The following is a 25,342-nucleotide window of genomic DNA, read 5'->3' on the forward strand; positions in this document are numbered from 1 at the left end:
ACAGGTGTCTTCTTCTTCCTCTTCCTTTCCTGGCTGTCCCCACCTCTAGCCCTCCACCTCCCACCTGTCCAAGCCGATGCTCTAAACACAGATGCATGGATGACTCCAGCCCCCAAACCACCCCCACCTCAGCTCTGCTCACTCAGTGCTGTTGTTCCTGTTTTTTTTTTTTCCACCTCCCCCACCAGCCCTGTGGGCAGGGACCATGTCTGATTCATCTAGGCCATTCTGAGCAGGGTCTGGCACAGGAATCTTGCCCGCAGGCGGCAGAGCTGGCGGTGGGGATGGACAAACAGGGCCACTCCATCCTCCCGCCCCAGCACCCATCCCTCTGCTGGAAGCTGCACCCCAGTGCTTGGCTTACACGGGTTTTGAGCAAGTACAGAGAGGACACTGAGGTCTTGGGAGTCCACATCATTGCCTGAGGCAACACACACAGCCTCAGGCCTGGGACCGATCTTCTGAGCCGTTCTTCAGCTAGGCCTATCCAGTGTCCACTCCACATAACTAGGGCGGCATTCCGAGACCCCTCTGCCCCAACCATGGGCAGATGGCAGCAAAGGTGACTCCAGGGGGAAGTGCTTCCTTAAGAACACAGCAAATATGGCCAGCCTTCTAGAATGGATGCCCAGGCACAGTGTTCTATGGGTCACTGGGGACACCCTAAACTCCATTCTGCTCTCCTCCATATTAATCCAATTTCTCTATTACCACAGCTGCCTCAACCCTAGCCTGGGTCTGGCTGGACATACGGGAGAAGGTGCCGCCCTCAACACCTCTGCTGTCAATGCTAGAAACCCTCCTGCATTCCTTTGTGTTTGTTTTGTTTTGTTTTTCACCTGCTTTGCTATCTCGGTGTCTGAAGGTCATATGACCTTGGCTCTTCGAAGGTGGGGACCCCCCACCCCACGTATTCAGGCCTCGGGTAGTTCAGACCTGGCCCTTATGCAGCTCAGCAACAGGAACTGAATGACAGGCCTGAGTAGGCATCACCTCTGAGGGCCGCCGGGCCAGGGCTGGGGATGCCACCACCTTGAGCCCCGACTTACTTAGCCAAGTTTCCTACTGTCTGCCAGTTGCCCTCGAGCACAGGGTCAAGTTGGCTTGCTGGCAAGACACACAGCTCTCATTTTAATTAATTAAAGAAAAATCTAATCACTGCATTAAACTTCTCATTACTCCACTTGAATACCCGTTAAGTAAATTTAATTACCAGAGGATTGGGTTTCCAGCCTCTTTCATTAGCTTCTGATAAGCCAGGGAGGGAGGAGAGGGCTGGGAGCAGAACAATGCTCTTCACAAGCCCCAGAGTGCAGGGTGGGCACTGGCCAGGGCCCCCGTGGTCAGGCTTTGACGTCTGTCTCCTTGGACACAAGTCTGGACCTGAGCCAGGGATGCCCTCTTCCCAGGCTGCCTCTAGAAAGGTCAAGGCCAGCATTTGTCTGCAGTCCGTGGAGTGCTGCACTTTCAGCCCTGCCTGGTTATCTCTGCCCCTGCCTCTTTCCTAGGGTTTGAGGCAACTGAGAACAGTGGCAGCAGCACAGCTTAAAAACAAGAAATCAGGACAATAATAAAAAGGACAAGAAGGCAAAGCTGGGGGACAGGTTGATTGAACAGTTGTGTCCAGAAGGCTTAGTACAAAGAGCTACAAACTGCCTGTGAACTTCCCAGTGGTCAAGGCAGAGCAAGATGCTTTGGCACTGATACAGTAACCAGTGGAGTGTTTCTGGGGAAATGCATGGGTCTCTGTCCTCCTTATACGGAACATGGATTCCTTGGAGAGAGATATGGAAGAGCAAGAAGAGACTGAAAAGAAGGGGCCCTTGGAAAATGGGTGAGGGCGGAGAAGAAGGAAAGACATAAAAAGGGCAGAAAAGAGAAGGGTTGCTGAGGACCAGGCAGAGGGACAGCAACCCCATCTCCAGAAAAATACCCTGCAAATGGGCATCCCTTTACATGAGCAATGCTGAGCCCTGGGGGTCACCAGTGGCTGATTAGCACAGAGTGGCGAGCCTGGCTCCTCATCCAGGGATTGCTCTGAATTATGTTTCAGGACCGACTGGCCTTTACCCAAGACCAGGGCCACACGACCCTCCCACTCCTGCCTCAGTCTCCCCTTTTCCCCCCGCCCCCTCTTCTCCAGAGATCCTGCCCTCTGCATACAGGTCTTTGGCTCAAGCCCAGTTGATGGGGATTCTGACCAACACGCTCCCCCAGCAGATCTTTCCAGGTCTGAGGAAAATGCAGCTGTCTCAAGCTTCCCCCAAAGTAGGACGGGGAAGAGAACAAGGCCGTCCTGAGCTCCTGCCAGATGCCACGTGGCTCTCTTGGTGGCCCTGTCAGACGAGGAAACTAAACCCAGAGAAGAGTATAAGGACTCGTCTGGGGGCCCACGGCATGGTCATGTCCATCTTGTCTGGTTCCAAGCTGTCAAATTCTGTCTGCAATGGCCACTTGTTATGTGTCACCTTCAGGTATTAAGTCTCTGATATCCTACAGATTTCTTTAAGAGACAAGATTTCTTTAAGAAACAACCTTCTCTCCATCCTGGTTACCTGCCTAGAAAAAGCCAGACCCTGGCGAACTAGACCAGCAGTGTCTTCAAGACTTGTGGACCTAGTTAAAGGCTCAGGGATAGTCCAAATCCTGCCAATGAGAACCAAGAGGTCAATTCTAGAACTTTAATTTGTTTTACCATGAAATCTGATTTCTTTCTTCAACCCCAGATGTAAATCTAGAAATACATTGGCCCAGATGGTGTCAAATGCCTCTTAAGAGTGCAGCCATTACCAAGGAAGAGGCTTCAAAGACACAGACAGAAGCCAGAGTCTTTCCATATCGTCTGAAATGCTGGATCAAGCTTTGTTTGAAGCCTGCACTACCACTAGACCCCACTGGCTACCTGAGCTGAGAATTTCATTTTATTGAAACAGAGTTTCCCCAACCCTTACCTATAATTCTGATAGGAAGTGCTCAAAAGGGGGTGTTCTTTCTTCTGTGGGGCCGAGAACCCTCAGGTATCCCTAGAGCCAGGAGAAGGGGTGCTCGGGGTGCACCTACTGTAACTGTCCCAGTGCTTGGCTGAATCCTGAAGTGTGAGGAGTCCCTCGGACCAGGTGGGCACAGGAATCAGCTTGAAGCTGGTGAGGGCTGGACAGGGTCAGGACCCAAAAGAGTTGGACAAGAGGTTGTGCAGTCCACAGACTCAAGGGAGCTAGGATATTTCCTCAGGATCCCTAGAAAAGAAGAGAAACAAGAGATGGCTGTAGGGGGTCTTATGAGAGACAGAGGGGCCGGGTCGGGGATGGTATTGGACTAATTGTAAATCTGAGGTGAGATCAGCCAGGCTTGCCTTTGTTTTCTTATCTTGGCATCTTATTCCTACTCTGGGGTTCCCCAGGTGGCAGAAGGACCTCTATCCCAGGGTTCCTCCCATAAGGGAGAGAGGGAGGCACCGGGTTCTTAGAACCCTCCCGTGTGAGCAATCAGAAGGCCACAGGCTGGACTCCCACACTATGCTACTGACCCATTCCTGCCTCATCTTCTCCAAGCAGAGGCTCTGGCTGAAGGACACAGTGTAGTGACCACACACAGAGACCCTTCCAGAGCTGCTAGCCTTTGGCGAGTTACCTCTTCTTCAGTCAACTCTGGCTTCAAGCTCAGAGCCACCCCATTTTGCCCTGGCCCTATGACAAGATCTGAAGACAGAGAGGGCCAGAATCATACAGAGTCCCAGCTCACCAGGGCTTACCAGGTCCCAGGAGGTACTTTCAGACCTGCATGCCCAATAGAGTTTCTATGTTAAGATCAAGGACCAAGATTCTGCACGTTGCATTGTCATAGTCAACATGGTGGCTACCAAACACCCATGCATATAGACATGTGGATAGTGATGCTGACTGACTGATTGACGTGAGAGAAAGAAGGGGTGGGGAGTTGATTCTCTCCTGTGGTAGGATCTGGGGACAGAACTCAGATGTTCAGTTTTCAGAACAAGTCCTTTTAGCTATAGAGTCATATCCCTGGCCCACTTTGTTTTTACATTTTACTTTACAGATGGCTAATGGCTGCCATACTGGACCAACCACAGCTTGACCAACCCTTGTTTATCTGAGCCACAGTCCATGGAAAAGTCTGAAGTTCAGATAAGGGAAAGGATTCATTCAAGATCACATACAGTTAGAGATGAGAAAAGGCAAAACCACAACCTGGCTCCATCAAGCCTGCTCTGCCCCTTCCAGGAGGCCACCAGCCTTCTCATGAGTGGCCTCAGGCTTATTCATCACAGAACTGTCAGTATCTCACAGTCCTAACGCCCATGCTGCTGCCCCAGGGTAGTGTGACAAGTCATCCTCGAAAGGTTCCACCTTTCCAAGCCACTCCCCATCCCCTACCTGTCAGACCCCTGACATGGCAGTCTCAAGAGGTATCCCTGAGAGTGCCTGGTAGAAGAATGCTTCTAGAAGAAGAAGAAGAAGAAGAAGAAGAAGAAGAAGAAGAAGAAGAAGAAGAAGAAGAAGAAGAAGAAGAAGAAGAAGAAGAAGAAGAAGAAGAAACCTTTGGGTACAGAACTGACCTCTACCTAAACATTACAACCGTAACAACAAGGAAGACTCCCAGTCCTTAAAAATAATCAACAGAGCCGGGAGTGGTGGCGCACACCTTTAATTCCAGCATTTGGGAGGCAGAGGCAGGCGGATTGCTGTGAGTTCGAGGCCAGCCTGGTCTACAAAGCAAGTCCAGGACAGTCAAGGCTACACAGAGAGACCCTGTCTCGAAAAACCAAAACAACAAAAACAAAACAAAACAAAACAAAAAAACCCCCAACAGCCTGGAATTGATAACACAGAAATGATCCCCTGACAATAATGGGTAGGAAACAAGGAGGGTGGGCTCGAGGCACACAGGGGAGCTTGGGGAACCCACTCATGCCTCATGCCTCCACTTGTGCTGCAGGATCCTGCTTCCAGCCCACAGACCCATGGTATAGGTAATGGCTGAGGTCTGAAGCAATCACACATGACTTTGGCGCCACCAGAGTAAAGGTAGGGGTTGGGGCTGAAACTTGGATTCCTTCCTCCAAGGAGAGACCTCTCTGTCCGGCTCCCCCGCCATGACGGTGGTATCCAAAATGAAGACGGGACTCCTTTCATGGGGAGGCGGGGCGGGAGGAAAACCAAGGCACAGAGCAAAGAAACCTTCCACCTAAGGTCAAGAGCCACTTGTGCCACATTCTAGCACCGTCTTCACAGGAAAAAGCCTAGGGGGCAGAAAGGGAACCGCCATGGCCTTGGCATGGTGGAATTGAGACAGAGTGGGATTTTTTTTTCTTGTCTTTTCATTTTTATTTCATGGGGAAAAAATACATAGCAATGGAAAGCTGGGAGTTCAAGAAATAAATGTATCAGAAAAAAAAGTTCTTGAAAACACAAGGCCACACACAAAAGGATGAAAACTTATCCAATTGAAGTTGCCACTGCATCTAGGGACCTTGACAGTGAATGCAGTCTGTCTCCCAGCAGCTTCCTGGCCTGCGTGTATATGCCAGGAACAGATTGCCAAGGTGAACTGCTATCCACACCTGATTCTCCCTCCCAGCCAGTGCTGGCAAAGATGGCCTCAAGGGCCACGGCCTCCAGCCAGGCAGCATCAGTCCACAGGTGGAGTAGTGAAGGCCTGAGAGGCAAGAGACCTCACATGGCTGAACAGGAAATATACCCTGACATCTGCGAGCCTCCTCTGCATGTGGAGCTTCAGGTCAGGGCCTCCCAAGCCTGTTATTAAAAGGGCAAATGACTTACACACACACACACACACACATACACACACACACACACACACACACACACACACACACACAGAGAGAGAGAGAGAGAGAGAGAGACAGAGACAGAGACAGACAGAGTGTGTCATCAACTGTCTGCATTACTTGTTTATTTACAAAATGCTTTTGAGGAAGTGCTAAGTTCTAGGTGTGCTGTAGGTACTGGCAACACACGAGGGCACAAAGCACGAGAGCGCAAGGACTGGAGATAGATGAGTCTGGCATTGTCACGAAGCTAGAGAGAGAAACAAGACACTTCTTAAGAGAGGCCAGCTCAGTGGCAACCCACAGAGGAGGGCGGCAGGACCAGGACTGCAGTTTCTCTAGCCAGCGGGTCAAGGGAGGTCTTCCTGAAGGGGGTCACAATTGAACTTATCCTTCAGGAAGTGAGGGCTGTGAGGAGCCTGAGGTGCTGAAGGCCAGGATGGGGGCTTTGGCTCTCATCCCGAGTGCAAGAGAAGCCACTGGAGGGCTTTAACCAGATAAATGGAATGGCGTTTTCTTCATTGTTAAAAGTCCCCTGGAGCCGCCAACTGGAGCCTGGGCTGCTCCCCCAGAGCAGGGGGGCAGCGGGCTGGCTGTCACAGTCACCCAAGGAGGAGGAGGAGGAGACAAGACTGGAGAGTGTGAGGGGGAGGCTGCCCGCCTCAGCAGCACCAACAGCAGTTGTCTGATGCCTGGGGATGAGGAGGCGGGGTAAGAGGAAGAGGGTGACTCCAGAGCCACATCCACAGACACGTGCTGCTCTTACAACCAGACCACCTGCCTAAAATAACTCTGAAAAATAACAAGCAGATGCGACATCCATGGAGCCACCTACCCCTCCTGAGTCTCAGTTCCCTAGGGGGGGCTGTCTTCCTTACCCACCCCCTTTTCTGTTCCTTCATCCTGTGCAGGGAACACAGGAAAAGGCATAGTGGGCCTTACCCGCACACAGGGGACAAGCCAGGCCTCAGACAGGACCAGATGAGTGGCCCCAGCTGGGGCTTGCTCAAGAGTATGCCCACTGAGCCTGGGAGAGGGGACAGGCTGGAGGGATGCTCAATAGTGTGGTGCTGAGGGCAGGGCGGTAAGGGGCAGAACTTTGAGCTCGATGGACCGGGGAGCATCCTAGATTAGAGTTGCCACCCTGCTCTGTCCTTGCTAGCTGTGGGGTCTGCGTTGGTCGTGTCATTTCTGAAGGCTCCATTCCCCGATCTATACACACACTCCTGACACATCATCCCACTAAACGTTGGATGGCGAGTCCTGAAAAGAGGGACATCAAGGTTGGCACCCAGCCCCATTGGTTTCCTGAAGAGGACTAAAAGGTTAAACGGGCTTGAGGTAGTTAGTTTCTGGGCTGTTCTAAAAAGTTCTAGAAATGCTATGCCAAACACTGAAAACATATAGGCAGGCCGGAGGGGTCTGTGCCGTTTGCTCCTTTCCTCCAGAGATTGCTGTTTATCAAATAATCCCAGAGACTCCAGCAGGCACAAGCAAGACCTCTGTGACTCTTTGTGGGTAAACCAGAAACCTATGGGCTAGGAAGCACAACAGCTAAATAGCCAGTTCCAAGCCTGTGAGTGAGTGCACCACACAGGGTCCTGGAGAGAGGCTCTTACAGAGGTGGAGGGGATGGTCAGACTGGCTCCCTAGAGGCTCTCAAGGCATGAGCAGGTCCTGCCAGAAACAAGACTGACAGACTCAGAAGAAGCTCTGAAGGAAGACGCAGCCCATTAGGGTCAATAGGGGAGGTAGAGGTCACAGCTCAAATCCCCCCCCCTCCCACCCCGCTTGCTATATAAATACGCAAAGTAGACAGGGGAGTTTCTAGATTAAGAGTTGGCCCTATGAGTCACTCTAAGGACCAGATGCAGAGTGGAGCCTACAGGAATTACCTGGATGGGCTGGAGAGATGGCTCAGAGGTTAAGAGCACTCACTGCTCTCCCAAAGGTCCTGAGTTCAATTCCCAGCAACAACATGGTGGCTCACAACCATCTATACTGAGATCTGGTGCCCTCTTTTGGCGTGTGGTGTACATGCAGGCAGAGCACCATATACACAATAAATAAATAAAATTTTAAAAAAGAAGAATTGCCTGGCTGCTTAGAGTTCTTGGTGCCACATGATCAGCTGCTCCCAATTTTTAATTTTAATTTCATTTTAAATATTTGCTTATTTAATGTATGTTTTACGTTGTTTATATTATATGTTTTGCCTGCATGCATGCTTACATACCATGTGTGTGCCTGCAGAGTCCAGAAGAGGGCATCAGATTCTCTGGACTTGGAGTTACAGATGGTTATGAGCTGCCATTGGATGCCGAGAGTTGCACCTGAGCCCTTGAGAAAAAAACAGCCAGTGCTCTTAACTCTTGAGCCATCTCTTCAGCACTACAACAGCTCTTGAAATGGTCCGGCCCCCTCCAAAGAGCCATGCTCCATCACCCTGTCAAAAGGTCTGCTCAGAGAGACACCATCAGGAAGGGATGCCAATGTCTCCGGCAGAAGATCTCGGGGGCTTAGGCGGGACTTCAGGTTTCTGACAGAGCGGTGTGGCATTCATATTCAGAGAGTAGAGCAGAGCCCAGCGAGAAAGGATTGCAGACTCCTGTCCTGCATGAGGAGCGAGCGAGGTCTGTCCCCAAAGGCTGCAAGGGAGTCTGGGATGCCCACATGTTGGGTGAAGATTTGCATTGAACAGGCAAGTTGCTTCTTGCGATGAATACACCTTACATTCCATACATGTACAGAACCAAGGCTACGTTGTATATGCCAAAGTGCGCGTGACACAGACTGAAAGCAAAACAGTGCCCAGGACAGCAGTCAGCCAAATCACTATACTCTAGAGTACCTTTTCTCCAATTTGATCCTCACCCACACCAGGAGCAAATAAACTGCATAATCCCATCCAGCAGGTGGGAAATTGCATTCCAGAGAGAAAAATGGGACCAGCCTAAGGTTCTGCAGCACACCAGCCCCAGAAGCCCTCAATGGCACCTCACCTACAGAACTTCCCAACTCCCAACCCCAAGATTCCTGAGAGAAACAGGAATCTCCCTGCACGGAAGTGCTTCCCAGCTGCTGCATCCCTCATCCAGAAGATCACAGGCTGCAAGGTCATCCAGAAGACTCCTCCAGTATCCGCGGACCCTGGGTTCCGTCTGTCTCCTGGGAGTGCCCACTCTCAGCTCAGCTCAGAGAGCAAGCCAGGCCTCTGTGGGCCTGGAGCTCAGCAGCACAGGGAGATACAGGCTATCTGCCAGCCTCCATCCTAGCCTAGCCAGAGTCCTCCAGCAGCACATGGTTGAGCCAGTGCTCTGGCCCAGCCAGGCCCCATGACGGATGGCAGCTGAGCACAATGATGCTGTCCCCAGAGCATGCAGGGTTTAAGCAATAGCCTTTCAGCTGAATATTTAAGAAGAAAATCCTTTTTTTTTTTTTTTTTAAGAGGGGGTAGGGAGAAAGAAAACCAGCAAAACAAGAGGGGGGCGGAGATAGGGAGGGAGAAACCTACCCCATCACTGCAGTCAAGGTCATGGGCACCAGTGCGGGGCGGGCACGGGCAAGGAGTCTTTAATCTGGGAGTTCAGGCTGAGGAAACTAACCGCTTGAAGCTGGAGTACATTACTGCCCAGAATGATCTGTCGGCTTCTATTAGGCTAAATATCTCTGTATAATGGGGAATTATCCTCCGAATAGGCAAAGTGCCTGCCTCTTGGGGGAGGGGCCCTGGAGCCTCTCCTGTGAGGGCTCTCCCACAGTAGGTGATGTAGGGGATAGGACCAACCTGAAGCCACCCGCCCCATTCCTCCTGGGAAGTCCCTGCAGGCAGCTGCTTTGCCTGACTTGTGGGGTGTGGCAGCATCAGCCGCCTTTCCCCTCTTGCAGACCTTCTTCTAGCTTCCTCTCTTAGGAGCCTAAATTGACAACAAACAAGAGTCCAGGCCTATCAATGCCTCTGTTTCTCCACTGTTAGATGGGCCCAATCACACCCACTATCCATGCTGGTGGCTGGTGTGAGGCTGGTGCAGAGCCCAGAGCAGAGCCAGCAGTTGTGCCCACCAGTGAAGACCTCATGGTCCTTCTTGTTGGCCCATCTAGACACCACAGCCTCCCTGGTCCCCTTTCCTGACCCTGCCTACCTCCTGACAGCTGCAGTGAGACCCTCTCTGGGCCTATCCAAGGAGACAGCTCAGGGTTGTTCACTGAAGCTGCTGCACCCACAGGGCCATTCTGGAAGCCCAGGCAGGCAGGATGCCAGTGGGTTAGAGGGCCCAGAGCAGCTCTCCTTCCTTCTTACCCCCACAGCAGCGCCTGGCACACAGCACAGGTTTACAATTATAAGGCAGGGGGTTGGCAGGAACTGGGAACAAATATGGTGGCTTAGCCCCACCGGATGGTAGCACTCGTAGAAAAAGGAGTCGGCCCTGCAAAGCTGGCCAGCAAGCCAGAAATGCAAGAATAGGGAGGTGGCCAAACCATAGCAGGACAAAAGAGAGGCCTGGGTTAGTGGTGTCAGGACAGAGAGACATGGATGTGGGGGGTCACTGCTGGGTACATACACATATGTGCATGTAAACACACACACACACACACGCACACACACACACACACACACACAGAGAGAGAGAGAGAGAGAGAGAGAGAGAGAGACAGACAGACAGACAGACAGACAGACAGACAGACAGACAGACAGACACAGACAGACAGAGACAAAGGCAGGCTGGCAGACAGACAGATAGACAGAGATGGAGATGGAGAGACACCTAGGGAAAGGAGAACCTGTATATGTGGGCTGAGGGTCAGGGCCCCCATGCTTCCCTCAGCAAGGCATCCCATGACTCCCAGGGGAATGCTCAGGGCCCCTCTCTGAAAACACAGCCCCTGCTATTCCAGGGCACATGTAATAACAGCAGGGCCATTCTGGAGGCACGGCTAGGTCAGATGCCAATGGGACATACAGAAAGGAAGGCCACTCCCAGAGCACACAGAGGCACATTGTGTTGCTCCCAGACTCCTCCCCCACAGATTCCCTGTACCCTGAGAGAGCTGCTCATTCATTCATTCATTCATTCATTCATTCATTCAGCTAGTGTCCACCAATGCTTTGTGAAAACTAAGAATACAAAAGTGCCCAAGATCCTATCTTAGGGCACTCATAGCCTAGTGGGACTATGTTAGAAGGTAGAGACAGTTCTGGGGTTGTGTGAATGGAAGCCCAAGAGGTTTGGCAATGCATCAAGGGGTGTCAAGTTCACGGTTGGATTCAGGGAAGGGCCCCCCCCCTTGTGAAGGAATTTGAAGGGATTTGGAGGCTTTGTAGACAGAGGCAGGCTGGAGCAATGGATTGGAGAGGGAGACCAGCCCCCTCCCTCATGGTCTAAGGGGTTTAGCTCTTATCCTCAGAGCCATCAGGAGCCTGAAGGGTTTTAAGTAGAGAATGACAGGGACCAATTTGTGCTTCAGAAAGATCTTGCTAGATGCCACCAGGTGGAGGATGGATTACAAGGGAGAAGTGGCAGTGAGCCAAGCTGAAAAAGAAGCAGAGGACAGGAGAGGGTGGGGCCCAGGGACGGGGAGGAGAGGGATGGAGAGGAGGGGCTGCCTGCAGTGAAGCAGCATCCCAACACCCAACACCCCTGTGCAGAACATCCTCTTGCACACCCTGGGTGCCAGCTGTCCAAACAACACAGCCAAGCCTTGCCAAGCCCTTGTAAGACATCAGCTGCTTTGATCTCCACAATGCTCAGGTGGCACACGCAAGCCAGAACTTGCCCCTTGGTTCCACAATTCAACAAGCATCTATTGGGAGCCTATTATGCTCCAGGCACCATTCTAGCCTGCTCAACGGCCAGAGACACTGAGACAGGAAAGCATGGCCCAGGAGTTCTAAGAGGCCATCCCAAAGTCTGGCTTAGAGATGCTCTCCAGAGCTGGGGGTGAGTGCAAGGCAAACACTGTGGAAGGAGGTGCCTGGGGAGGGGTGGCCCACACATAAACCCAAGCTGAGCTCCAGGCTGGCAGGAGAATGGGAAAGTGGAGATACTGGGAGAGATGTGTGGCCATGGTGGTAACACTGGGAGTGAGGCGTGGCCATGGTGGTAACACTGGGAGTGAGGCGTGGCCATGGTGGTAACACTGGGAGTGAGGTGTGGCCATGGTGGAGACACTGGGAGTAAGGCGTGGCCATGGTGGAGACACTGGAGTGAGGCGTGGCCATGGTGGTAACACTGGGAGTGAGGTGTGGTCATAGTGGAGATACTGGGAGAGAGGCGTGGCCATGGTGGAGACACTGGGAGTGAGGCGTGGCCATGGTGGAGACACTGGGAGTGAGGCGTGGCCATGGTGGAGACACTGGAGTGAGGCGAGGCCATGGTGGAGACACTGGAGTGAGGCGAGGCCATGGTGGAGACACTGGAGTGAGGCGAGGCCATGGTGGAGACACGGGAGTGAGGCGTGGCCATGGTGGAGACACTGGAGTGAGGCGAGGCCATGGTGGAGACACGGGAGTGAGGCGTGGCCATGGTGGAGACACTGGGAGTGAGGCGTGGCCATGGTAGAGACACTGGGAGTGAGGCGTGGCCATGGTGGAGACACTGGGAGTGAGGCGTGGCCATGGTGGAGACACTGGGAGTGAGGCGTGGCCATGGTGGAGACACTGGAGTGAGGCGTGGCCATGGTGGAGACACTGGGAGTGAGGCGTGGCCATGGTGGAGACACTGGGAGTGAGGTGTGGCCATGGTGGAGACACTGGGAGTGAGGCGTGGCCATGGTGGAGACACTGGGAGTGAGGCATGGCCATGGTGGAGACACCGGAGTGAGGCGTGGCCATGGTGGAGACACTGGGAGTGAGGCGTGGCCATGGTGGAGATACTGGGAGTGAGGCGTGGCCATGGTGGAGATACTGGGAGTGAGGTGTGGCCATGGTGGAGATACTGGGAGTGAGGCGTGGCCATGGTGGAGACACTGGGAGTGAGGCGTGGCCATGGTGGAGACACTGGAGTGAGGCGTGGCCATGGTGGAGACACTGGGAGTGAGGCGTGGCCATGGTGGAGATACTGGGAGTGAGGTGTGGCCATGGTGGAGACACTGGGGGTGAGGTGTGGCCATGGTGGAGGGTGCTAGCCTCTGTTAGCCAGAGCTTGAAAGGATGCCAGGGGCATAGACCAGGAACGGCAAGGGTATTCAGGGTATTCAGGAAGAGTCTAAAGCATAAGAGTGAACATGGATCTGGGCTTAGCTCCATAAGGTGCCCATAGGGAAAGTGGAGACACAGGAAGCTCTGTAGACCAGCACACACCCTCGTGGACTGTGCTGAAAGATACCCAATGTTTTGACCTTAGGCTATCTGCTCTATACTCAAGCTAGTTAGGGGCACTCAGGTGTCTTCTGGCATGGTGGAAGCCACCATGATGGGAGCCTCCAAAGTCAGCTCCACTTCCTTCAAGCCCAGCCTGGTTTCCTTGGACATTCATATTTGCTGCTGAAGACATTAAAATAACCTTCATTCTTGGACCTTCTCCTTCTCCTTCTCCTTCTCCTTCTCCTTCTCCTTCTCCTTCTCCTTCTCCTTCTCCTTCTCCTTCTCCTTCTCCTTCTCCTTCTCCTTCTTCTTCTTCTTCTTCTTCTTCTTGAGACAGGATTTCTCTTTGTAGACTAGGCTGGCCTCGAACTCACATCAATCCACCTGCCTCTGCCTCCTAAGTGCTGGGATTAAAGGCATGAGCCACCATGCCTGGCTTCTGGGCCTTCTTTTTATCATCAGCAAACAGTTGGAGGATTCCTAACCCACAACTAGTCTAGTGCCTGGCAGGCCCAAAGGTGCACCCTAAAGATTACCTTCTATCTCAACCTGGTAACTGGGTCTTCTGGAGTCCGTCCCTCAGCACCCCCACTGCCTGGGACACACTGTTTAATTAACTCCCATTGACCCAAGTCTAACAGCCTCCCCATTAGTAGCCTTGTGACCAGGCTGGACTGCTATCCAGGAAGTGGGGACAAGGACCAAAACCAAGGTCAGTATCAGAGGCCCTGCTCTTACAACCACACCAGCACTCTTGGAGGTGTAGCAGGTCCTCGTGGGAGGATGGGAGGACGGCTGGGGATGGGATAGATTCGGCAGTGCCTCTATGCCCTCAAAGCTACCCTCAGGTCTCCTTGTAGCAGCAGCCCTGTGAGCAGCTATTCCCTCCAACATACATACCCCACATCTTGGAATCCACCTCACTGTGTGCCAGGCCCTGCTTCAAGCCAGAGCACTGGACAGAAATGGAAGCAAGTCACAGGAAGGCACAACTCAGGGGGGGGGGGGGAGAAGCGGAGCTTCGTGAGATGGTGGCTTTCAGCTGGTTGAGGCTCCCCTCTGATGATGGCTCACTACTTATACTCCTAAAAATAACAGCTAAAGCATCTGGGGCATGGCTTATGGTTTCTATTGTTGTGATAAATAGCATGACCAAAAGCAACTTGGGGAAGAAAGGGTATATTTCATCCTAGAGCTTGTAGTCCACCATCCAAGAGGCCAGGGGAGGAACCCAAGGCAGAGACCTGGAGGGAGCAGCTGATGCAGAAGCCATCAGGTGACATGCGGTACCAGCTCACCAATAACTTGCTCAGCCTGCTTTCTTATGCCATCCAGGACCACCTGCCCAGGGACAGCACTACCACTATGAGTTGGGACCTCCCCTGTCAGTCGCTAATTAAGAAAATGCACCACAGGATTGCCTACAGGTCAATCTGATGGTGTCATTTTCTCCAATGGGGCCACCTCTTCCCAGATGACTATAACTCATGTCAAGTTGACGTAAAACCAGCCAGCACAGGGCACACTTTCTCTATGCCAAGTCAATATGAGTACTTTGTACACAGTGATATCAGGGTGGATCTAAGGCTAAGGCTGTCCTCTTCGAAAAGCTACCAGTTGGGCTGGAGAGATGGCTCAGGGGTTAAGAGCACTGGCTGTTCTTCCAAAGGTCCTGAGTTCAACTCCCAGCAACCACATGGTGGCTCACAACCATCTATAATGAGTTCTGATGCCCTCTTCTGGCCTGCTGGCTCACACGCAGGTAGAATACTATATAAATAATAAATAAATCTTTTTTTCTTTATATAAAGCTACCAGTTTGACCGGGAGGTGGGTGGAGCTGTTGACTGGGGTCTGGGTCTTAATCTAGCTACAGGCAGAAAGTGGCTTAGGTCAGTACCACACTGGATCCAGAACTCCAATTTGAATTACTCCAAGTATTCTTCAGCATCAGTCCTAGTAGCTGCTGTTGTTAAATTTGGGTAAGTGAAGAATGGAGGTGGTAGTGGCAGAGAACCTTCCAGAAGCAGGCCAGAGGCCACAAAGTCAGAAGTTGCATAAAGGTGCAGCAGCAAGCCTGGGACTAGGTTACTAGGGAGAGCTGGGAGGATGACGTAAGAGGCAGGGGAAAGCAGGAGAGATCCCTCTTTGGTGTCTATGGCTTTCTCCCCCTCTCCATCCCTGCCTCAAAGCACTGCATTTCCATGGTGGGGTGAATACCCAAGGCTCAGGGGACCTCCTGCTGCAGTGGAGCCTGACCAGGCTTGGACAGGGGCAGGGTGTCGTAGGGACAGGCAAAGAGGTAAAGCCCAACTTAGAACTAGGACAGCAGCTAATACGCGGAGAAGAGAAAAGCGCACGAGAACAGGTGTTAGGGTGTCATACCAGGCCCGCATTCAAAAGGCAACATCTAGAGCTATTGGCAGTGGGAGGTGAGACACAGGAGCAACGAAATCTTTCAAATGACTCACAATGGGAAGACTCGTGTTGCTGGGAAGTGTCAGGGGGGGCGGGTCTGGTCCCACTCAGAAGACACAGTTCCTTGGTGCATTCGTAGATTTTCAGATTCCTATAAGTGGCTTGAACCTGAGAAGGGGACCACTGGCAGCCAGAGGAAGAACTCCCAGATTCCAGTCGCCCCCCCCCCCAGTAATACACCCTGTGTCTTGGGCTCAAATGCAGCTCGGGGTATCCTTGACTATAAGGAGGAAGGGGTAGCTCTCATGCCCCCCACTTCCTAGAAGCAAAGGAGGATCAATTGTGGGGGTGTCAGGGGCACTGGGAAGGATCCTTCACAGGTCACAGTGTCCCAAATGTCTCCAGTGTGGCCCATACATCCCTTTACTCTCTATGGAAGGTCAAACTTCAGACCCTGGTTCCTATGGGGTCTGCAGACAGACTCTGTCCAGCCCCGACTCTGAAAGCACAAGATCCGCCCCGAATGCCTGAGACCGCAGAGGAGGGTTCTCCTGGTCTAGGAGCCTCGTTAGTGGTCCTACAGAAGGCCAGATGTTTAACCGGGAGTCCAGATGCAAAGGGGAGGACCATTCAACAGGAGGAGGTCTTGCTGAGCAGGGTGAGAGCATGGAGGCCTCAGAGGATGGTAAGGAAGAATGGGACGAAGAGTTGGGAACCAAGCTAAGCCACTGATCTAGCTGGACAGCTTTAGAGAGCCTTTTATCTTTTTTAGTCCCAGTTTCTTAACGCTGTACGTGATGACAGTAACAGCCACCACTCAGTGTCCACGCAGCACCCAGTGTGTGAGAAGTTCTGAGATGACTGCCAGTGTCACCACTGGGGATTTGAGAGCTCCCAGTCAAAGCTTAGGGTATGTGACATCAGCCTTGGACATATAAGAGGCCCCATGGGGAGACGAACAGAGTGCACGCAGGGAGCATGGATGAGAGACAGCACCAACTCAGGCTACACACTAAGCTCTGATTTTGGTCACACACTGGAGCCTTGACTCTGGTCAAACACTGAGCTCTGAATCTGGTCACACATTGGGCCTTGTCACATACTGAGCCCTGATCCGTGTGACATTCTAGTCTTGACCCTGGTCCCACACTGGACCCTGATCCCAGTCAAACATATGCCACGATTCTGGTCACAGACTAAGCCTACCCTTGGCTCAATGTCCCCCACACTGTGAATTCTAGCCTTGTTTGCAGTATAGTCAACAGTTACCGTGACCAGTTTTGGTTTTTTTGTTTTTTAACTAGGAGCCAATATCAATCTAGGAGTCTATAGGACTTCTTACAGCGTATAAAAGCTGCTGCATTCACCCCGCTGGCCAAGTGCATTCCCATACGGGCTTTAGGGGACAGCATGTTCTGAGTGCAGAGGTGGCCCTGGGTGAAGCCTGTGATGGCTATCGGGACATGGAATGGCCAGTGACACTTATAATGCCACATCAAATTCCCTTTTCTGACTAGCCCATCCTTAGTAGAGGGGACCTGGATGTTACTAAGAGTCCCTCCTAGTCATTTGTCTATACTCTCTCTTCTGTGATGCTGGTTCCTACCTGAGGCTTTTCCTAATGCATGTAAGCACGTGTGTATGTGCCCACTCATGCTCACACACATGAAGAGACAAGGACACATCCTACACCTATCATCCCTGCCTTGGTCACTCCACCCATTTCCTTCAGAGTATTGCTCCCATCTGCCTTCCACAATTCACATCCTAGAGACACTTTTCAGGTCTGCAGAGAAGGCAGGAGGCTGAAGACCCTTGGCGCCAAGGCAAAGGGGCTCACCTTGTGGTGGGGCAGCCTACAGCAGGTCCAGGACATCAGTGGTGCCCAGTCCTATTTCCACCCAGGTTTGAGGTTACCAGGGAACGTTGCTTTTCTGTGCCTAGCTCTGTCAGAGGAGAAGGGCTCTGGGTGATGCAGGCAAGCTCCACTCTTTCTCCAAGTCCGGGAAGTCCAGTGGAGTCTGGGAGCTGCACTGCCCTGAACAGTGAAGAATGTTGTTGCATCTTTCCTCACACAGTGAGGCCACAGAGCTGGTCCGCCCCTATCCAGGGTACTAAGACCTGCTCGCCAAGGGCACCCTCGTGGGGCTTCAGGGGACAGTATGCTCTGAGTCCAGAGATGGCCCTGGGTGAAGACTAAGGTCTCAATAGAGAGATGCTGGGCTCAACAACACCAATGCCGCCTCTCACCCATTCTCTGACCAAGCCCTGTTCTTCTCATGTGCCAAAGACAGAGGAAGGGCACCAAGCACCCGTACTTGGCCAGGCCCATCTCCACCCTCCAGACCACAGAGTTTCTCACCCCATCCTCCGTGCCCCAGTGTCCATCACTCAGCTTTCCCCGATGGACAGATAGTCCCAAGTTAGATTAGGCTCTTTCCTGGTATAAAACTGAACTCCAAGGGGCTCGGAGGTTAAAAGCACATGCTGCTCTTGCAGAGGGTGAGTTCAGTTCACCACACCAGACAGTTCACAACTGTCTGTAACTACAGCTCTAGGTGATCTGATGCCCTCTGCTGGCCTCCATAGGCACTGCATCCGCATGCACAAACCCACATTCAGACATATACACAATAAAAAAAAAAATATGAAAAAGTTAACTTCAGCAATTCTTTCTTCTGCTTTATCATGGCCCAGACCCAGCCTGACATATCTCTGATCTCCTCCCCAACTCCATCTCCTCCTGCTCTTCAGCACACCAGGGCCTTCACAGATCTAGAATGTTCTGCCCTCACAGTGTGCACAGCTTCATCCTCCATAGCTGTCTATGGAGGAAGACACATCCTCAGTGAAGCCCTCACAGACTGTCCTGTCAGACTCTCTATGTCCCTTGTCAGCATTTGCAGTCACACAATTTTATTTTAAAACATATTCCTGTCCCTGAACTTCCCCCAAAGAAGGGGCTACAGCTGTCCTGTTCAGTATATCTGCAGGCTAGCAGAGTTAGCACACAGTAGGTACTCAAAAGCCCTACTGATCTCATCATTAAGAAGCTGATGGGAGAGTTCACCCTCCCCCTCCCCAGCAGCTACATCCTGAGGAAAGGCTCCTAGGCAATGGATGGTTCCATTCCTTGTCTGGGCCCGACACTAACCACTAGCAGTTGTGGCCACGACTGTCACCCACCATGATCCTGAAGACAAGACCATTCTGTAAATAGAGGAAGAGCTCAGAAGGGTCATGTGGCTTGCCCTTGACTATGTACATCATCAAGAAAAGATGGAATATGAGGCCATGTCAGTGCTGAAACAGCAGAGGTTTTAGCCAGACACTAAGGAAGCCTCCACACAGGCGGGAATAGGATAGGATCCTATATAAGAAGGTCCCAGGCCAAGATCAGGGACATGGCTGAAGGCAAGAAGCAGTTTACCGACTTTCAGAGTCCTAGCCCACTGTTATGCTCTGAGCCACTGAAAAAGCTGCTCTTGACTCTAGATGAACTGAGGAAGAGGCAGGGCTGCCTGAGTGCCTGGAGGAAACTTGGCTATCAGACACGAGGCAAGGGTGTGGTCCCCACTAGAGGTAGCTCTGCTCGCTCTGTGAGAGAAGAGACTGACCTCCTGAGGGCCACCAACAGTGACGAGGGTATCCAGGGCTGAGCACAGCAGGGCCCAGAAGGCTGACATGGAGGAGGGAGAAGTCCCCTCCTACTGGCCAAACTAATGCTTGGTGAGCCCAGGCCTGCCAATTTGACAGCAGCGGCACCAAACTTGTTCAGAATCCATCTTGCATGAGGTAATTACAGTTCTTCCTGCGTAATGAGATGGTTTTTAAAAGGCCATTCAAGAGAAATTTCCTATAATGAGGTGAAGGGGTTTACAGTGTTAGACATCAAGGAAGCTGGTAATTGGAGGGACCCAGGCTGAGCCCTGGAGTGAAGTCTCGGGAGTTGGCACATCTAAAAGGTGTGAGCGAGAGGAGCAGAAGGCGGGACGAGGAGTCCAGGGAAGGACCCTTCTGCCACAGAAAGAGCCTGGTGTGTGCTGTGGAATGGACTCAGCTGTGAGGAGGCTGGAATCCTGTTGGGCGGATGGGACTGATGGGGTCCGGGCAGGGTTTGGGGGTGGGGCTTGTGAGGTGGAAGCTCAGAGGCAAAGGAAATGACGAAATGAAAGCACTGAGCTTTAGCAATCCATATAGCTCTGCAGACCAGCCCGGGTAGAAGGCAGTTTGCTGATTTAGGGTGGGTTCTAACCCAGTGCTGATGTTCATAGGCAGACAGTTTGTACGCACGCACGCACACACACACACACCTGCACACACATGCATGCAGACACGCGCCCACACATGTGCACAGATGCACACACGCACACACAAAAACACAAACGCACATACACAAACACACATTCATGTGCACACATGGATGCACACATAGGCATGCATACACACATGCACACACACACACAAACACGCACACATGAAGCTACCGGAAGACAAAGGCGAGACCAAGTGATGCAGCCACAAACCAAAGCACACAAAAATGCCATCAGCCACCAGAATCTGCACAGGATGAGAGGAGATCCCCCAAGGAGCCCCAGGGACCAGCCAGGCTATCAACTTGATTTCAGTCAGACAGACAGCCTGCAGAATGGCACAGAGTAAGTTCTGTTGTTTGAAGCCACCTTGTCTGTGGTAACTTACAGCAGTCAGGGCAACTAATGCAATGGCCATTCCAGCTGCCACCGTGCGGTGACAGGAATGGCGGCCATGAGAGAGAATGAGCATCCCATCCTCACAGCTATGCATGCAAAGCCAGCAGGTCCTCAGCAGGCTGCACATCTTATGTAGTCTCTCATCTGTATTCAGCTTTGGGAACAGAATCTGACAGAGTTACCATCCCTATATCCCACAAGTTTGGAAACTGAGGCATATAAACCTACCCAAGAGCACAGACAGATGGTTGGAGCCAGGAGCAGACCTGGCCTCCAGGAGTCTGGACGGCCTGCGTTTGGCTCTCTACTGCAGGCCCAATGTTTCATTCTTCCTTGTCCCCTGCCTCTAATTCAGTGGTGGCTTAGCAACCTAGAAGGCAGAAACATCTGAGCTCCCAGAACCCAGTAGTTTCCAGGCAAATGAATCTCATGGGAAAACCCTGTAGGGGTTTGAATGAAAATGATGGCGCACACCTGTAACCCTAGCACTCGGGAGGCAGAGGCAGGTGGATCTCTGTGAGTTCGAGGCCAGCCTGGTCTACAAAGAAAGTCCAGGACAGCCAAGGCTACGCAGAGAAACCCTGTCTCAAAAAACAAATAACAAGAAAACAAAACAAAAAAGAAAATGGGCCCCATAAGGTCGTATCTTGTCACACTTGGTCCCCAGGTGGTGGAACTATTTGGGAAGGATTAGGAGGTGTGGCCTTGTTGGAGGAGGTGTGTCATAGGTATAGGCTTTGGGGTTTTAAAAGACTCCTGCAATTTCCAGTACTCTCTCTGCCTTGTGCTTATGGATCAAGATGTGAGCTGTCAGCTCTTCCTGCCCTCTGCCATCACGCACTCTGATGCTCTGAAACTGTGAGCCAAATTAAACACTTTTACAAATCACCTTGGTCATGGTGTTTTATCACAGCAAAAAAAAAAAAATTAATTAAGGCACACCCCCAAACAATTCAAGTGGCACTGTTCTAAGCCTTCTGCTCTGTGTATTTTGGTAGGCTCACCAACTTCTCAGAGGGTACTGTGCTAAGGGAGAAGCCATACTGGCCAACAAGCTTTTACTAAGCAACTACTGTGTGCACAATGGAGGTACTACCCAGGGGAAGGAAGGAGCCTGCCTCTTCTTGAGGACAAAGACCCACTGAACTGCCAGAGCAAATCTAACCTCTGGGTCCTCATCTAGAGCTTCCCGTAGAGGGGACAGAGTTGACATCTTGAGATATTTTAGGCTGAGACAATAAGGAGGGCAGAGCTCCAAGGCAAAGGAACAAGAAAAGTATATCCTGAGAGATGTTCCTTGCCCCTGTAGAGATGACAAGAACTCCTGAGGTCCCACAGCCTACCCTCGTAGGGCAAGTGGTCCTCTGGTGTCAAGAGAGCTTTGCAGGGGCATAGACTAGAACAGCAGGACCAAGGCAGCCTTGCTACCCAAACAGCCTCACCAGCCCAGGCAGCCTGGCCCTAAATGCTGGCTAATTGGCATTGAGTGGCCCAGGGACCTGAGGAACAGACTTTGAAAGCACCTGGTGTGACGTGTCCAGCAGGAACAATGGGCCACCCGGCCAGCGTAGAGCCGCAGCTCCTTCTAATTAGGTGTCGCTTTGAACACGGAGGCATCAGATTAATGAGGTTCACAGCACTCTCTCTTGCAGCACCATGGCGGGCGGCCTCTGTTCTCTGATCACAGTTTGATGCCAAAACCTTGTTCTCTAAATCAAAGCTTCTCCCCAAACTCCACTTTCTGCCATGCCTCGGGTTTGTGCTGGCATCTCTGCCAGGGAGCTAAGCCTTCACCTCATTGCCTTTCCACAGAGGGCCAGCTTGTGTGTGTCACTGGGAGAGATTCTGCAAGGCCTGCAGGGATCCCTCTTGCAGCCCACGTGGGACACTAGGCATTGGTGGGGGTGGCCCTATTTTGCGGTGCATAGTGCTCAAGGACACACAGCAAGCTGGCCCACCACACTCCCAATTGAAGGCCTCTCCAACTCTGCTCTTGGCAGCTTGGGGCATGCGAGGCCTTGGGGGATCCGCTGGCTAGTTGCCCACTCTTGGCATCTGTTCACCAGCCTTCAGTGGGGTTGAAACATCTGCAAGAGCCAGCATGCATGGCCTCCCTCACTCTGGAAGCTTGCCTGGTTCCCTGCCCCCTCTGGATCTTCCTTAGCAAACTCTCTTCCTCCAGGTTGCCTCACCCCTACTCCATTTCACTATTGCCTCCACCCCTTCAAAGCCCAGCCTCACCTGGCTCTTTGCTTGTCAGCAAATATGCTAAATCTTTATTTACTTCTGCAGGAAGTTCCCGGTCCGTAACCTGTTCCCTTGAACAACCACTTTTTTGCCCTGTATCCCACTGGCTAATCTTACTTTATTTGCTCATTATTTTTCCCCCCATGTAACTGTGGCCTAAGGCCAAGAGCGGCATCTGTGTCACCTCTGTGTCCCATGCAATAAAGACTGCCTGACACAGAAGATCCCATCCTCCTTTGACACAGTGAGGCAATCAATAGAGAGAGAGAGCCACCATCTTGTCCTTAGTTTCCCCATATACCACATAGGGGTAAAGGCCTCATCCTGTTTCCTTCAGGAGGCTGCTGGACCATGCAGAGGGACACTAGGCAGAAGTGTGCATGGGAGGGTGAGGCACTTTGAGTGGGTACCTCTGAGAAGCTCATAAGAGATGACAACAGCCTTGGGGGCAAGGGCAAGTCAATGTCAAGCCTCAGTTTTTCTGCACGTAAACAAGGCTGGCCTAAGACTCGCAGGATGGATGCATCACAGTCAACTCTAGCAGCTGGGAGGTAGAGGCAGGAGTATCTAGTGTATTAGGCTAGCCTGGGCTACATAGGTAGACCCTGCCTCAAAAGAAAAAAGAGCCACTCGGTCCTCATCTCTGGGGCACACACCGTTAACTGGCTCTGTTTTACAGAAGAAGAAACACCAGGCTTGTTGTTGGAGGGGCACTGCTCAAGCCCCAGTGTCCCCACTGGTGCCACAGTCTGGCCTTTTCACTGCCACACTGGCCAGACAACCTTTCCAAGCTGTGGCAGGGTCTCTGTTTCTGACACTTGCTTACCTCTGGGCCTCTGTTTTCCTGGTTGAGAGGCAGGTACACAGCCAAGCTTTGTGGATGCCTTCTGCTGGGTCAGAGTAGTTCAAAACACTTCTTGCTCCCTTAGAAAAGCCATCCTTTGCTGGGACAGATGGTCCAGGTGGTCCAGGCCTATAATCCTAGCTACCTGGGATGCTGAAATAGGAGGACCACAAGTAGCTCAAGACCTGCTGGCTACAGAGTGAGTTCGAGGCCAACCTGACAACTCAGCAAGGCTGTCTCAAAGCAACAAGTACAAAGAAGGCTGAGGATGGAGCTCAGTGGTAGGGCATGTGCCCAGAAAGTACAAGACCCTGGGTTCGATTCCCAGTAGTTCAAAAAAGAAAGAGAGAGGTAGGAGGGAGGAAGAGGAGGAGGAAGAGAAAAAAGAGGAAGAGGAAAAGGAAGAGGAAGTCCACTCCCCTAATTTTGCTGAGTTGAAAATAAATAAATCTCAGACCAAACACGGTGATACACACCTCACAGCTGCCAGCACTCGAGAAGCAGAGACAAGCAGGTTGTGAGTTCCAGGACAGCCTAAGCCACACAGTGAGACCCTGTCACAAAAACAAAATAAAACAACCAACAAAACCAATTTTGGTCTCTGGTTATATACAGTTTGATCTCACTTAAGGGACACTTACAAAACAACACCATTATGCGGATGACTGGAGGACAGAGAGAGTAAGGCATGGTGGCTTTCATAAACCATTATGTGCTTCTAGTCTGCTCCGACAGAGATGGCAGTTGCACAGAGCTGTGACAAAAGTCTGTAGAAAATATACACACCAAATAGTGCCTGTCTGCCTGGAGAGATCTGAACAGGGCTTGACTATAGACTGCACAGGGTGTCTCCTGACCCTCTCCTGTGATAGCAGTATGAAGAGGTAGCCCAGAGGGAGACGGAAGTCACTGCAGGCATCTCTACCTTTTTTGATGGCCCCTTTCCTGGCTTCTGGGATACCACGGACCTTTGGGCTGTTGTTTTGGCTCTAGATGTATTCCCTTCACCCTTCCTGTGGCTCCTCCTCCCTCAGCCTTTGCACAGCAGTGAGCCAGTGTTCAGGCCTTGGCCCATGTCCCTTCCTGATGACCTTAGCTGTTTTGGGCTCTTCGGTGTCATGCACAGTGGCTGGCTCCTATGTTCTAGCCTTGTTCCAATCCCTCCTGAGCGCCAGTCTTGCCAACCCAGCAATTCACGCATCAGTTCTTGGTAAAGAATCCATCAAAAACAAACTTGTCAAGACTGGACAGATGGTTCATGTTTAAGAGAACTGGGTACTTTGACAGAGGACCTGGGTTCAATCCCCAGAACCAAATGGCGGCTCACAACCATCTGCAACTCTAGTTCCAAGAGATCTGACACCCTTTTCTAAACTTCGTGGCCATCAGGCATGTGAATGGTGCATGTACATACATACATACATACACACATACATACATACACATACACACATACATACATACATACACACATACATGCAAAACATTCATACACATAATAAAATATAAATATTAAAAAACAGCCGGGCGTGGTGGTGAACGCCTTTAATCTCAGCACTCGGGAGGCAGAGGCAGGCGGATCACTGTGAGTTCAAGGCCAGCCTGGCCTACAAAGTGAGTCCAGGACAGCCAAGGCTACACAGAGAAACCCTGTTTCCAAAAACCAAACCAAACCAAAACAAACAAAACAAAACTTGTCCATCCCCTCAAGTTCTAGTCTTTCAATTCTCCAGTCTCGGGAGAAGGCCATAGAAGATCAAGTAGGAAATTAATCTCATCCTATGCCTGCTATACAGCCTTCAGTACCCTACTTTGTCTCCATAGAGGTTCTGAAATCATCTTCCTCCCTCTATTCCATGAGATCCTTCCAGTAGAAATCTCCATCTCTTTCTATACACCCTCCTCTGCCCTCCTGTGGCAGCCTCTTTTCAAAGTGGAAATCAGTAGCCTTCCCTGTGGACAAACCACGAGCTTGTCACTGCCCCACAGAAAACATGACATGGTCCCCT

The 25,342-nt window shown here is 51.7% G+C and overlaps 1 protein-coding gene across 5 annotated transcripts in view; it reads right to left on the reverse strand.

The window, feature by feature from the left end:
• Nucleotides 1-25,342, reverse strand: part of LINGO1 (leucine rich repeat and Ig domain containing 1) — a 206,509-nt gene that overhangs the window by 87,577 nt on the left and 93,590 nt on the right. For all 5 annotated transcript variants that reach the window (XR_014779356.1, XR_014779357.1, XR_014779358.1 and 2 more), the window contains exon 4: nucleotides 3,061-3,236. The gene's annotated coding sequence lies outside the window, so the exon portion shown is untranslated. The remainder of the gene's footprint in view (nucleotides 1-3,060; nucleotides 3,237-25,342) is intronic.

The sequence above is a fragment of the Acomys minous genome, assembly GCF_964271855.1.
Source record: "Acomys minous genome assembly, chromosome: 5".
NCBI classification, from domain to species: domain Eukaryota; kingdom Metazoa; phylum Chordata; class Mammalia; order Rodentia; family Muridae; genus Acomys; species Acomys minous.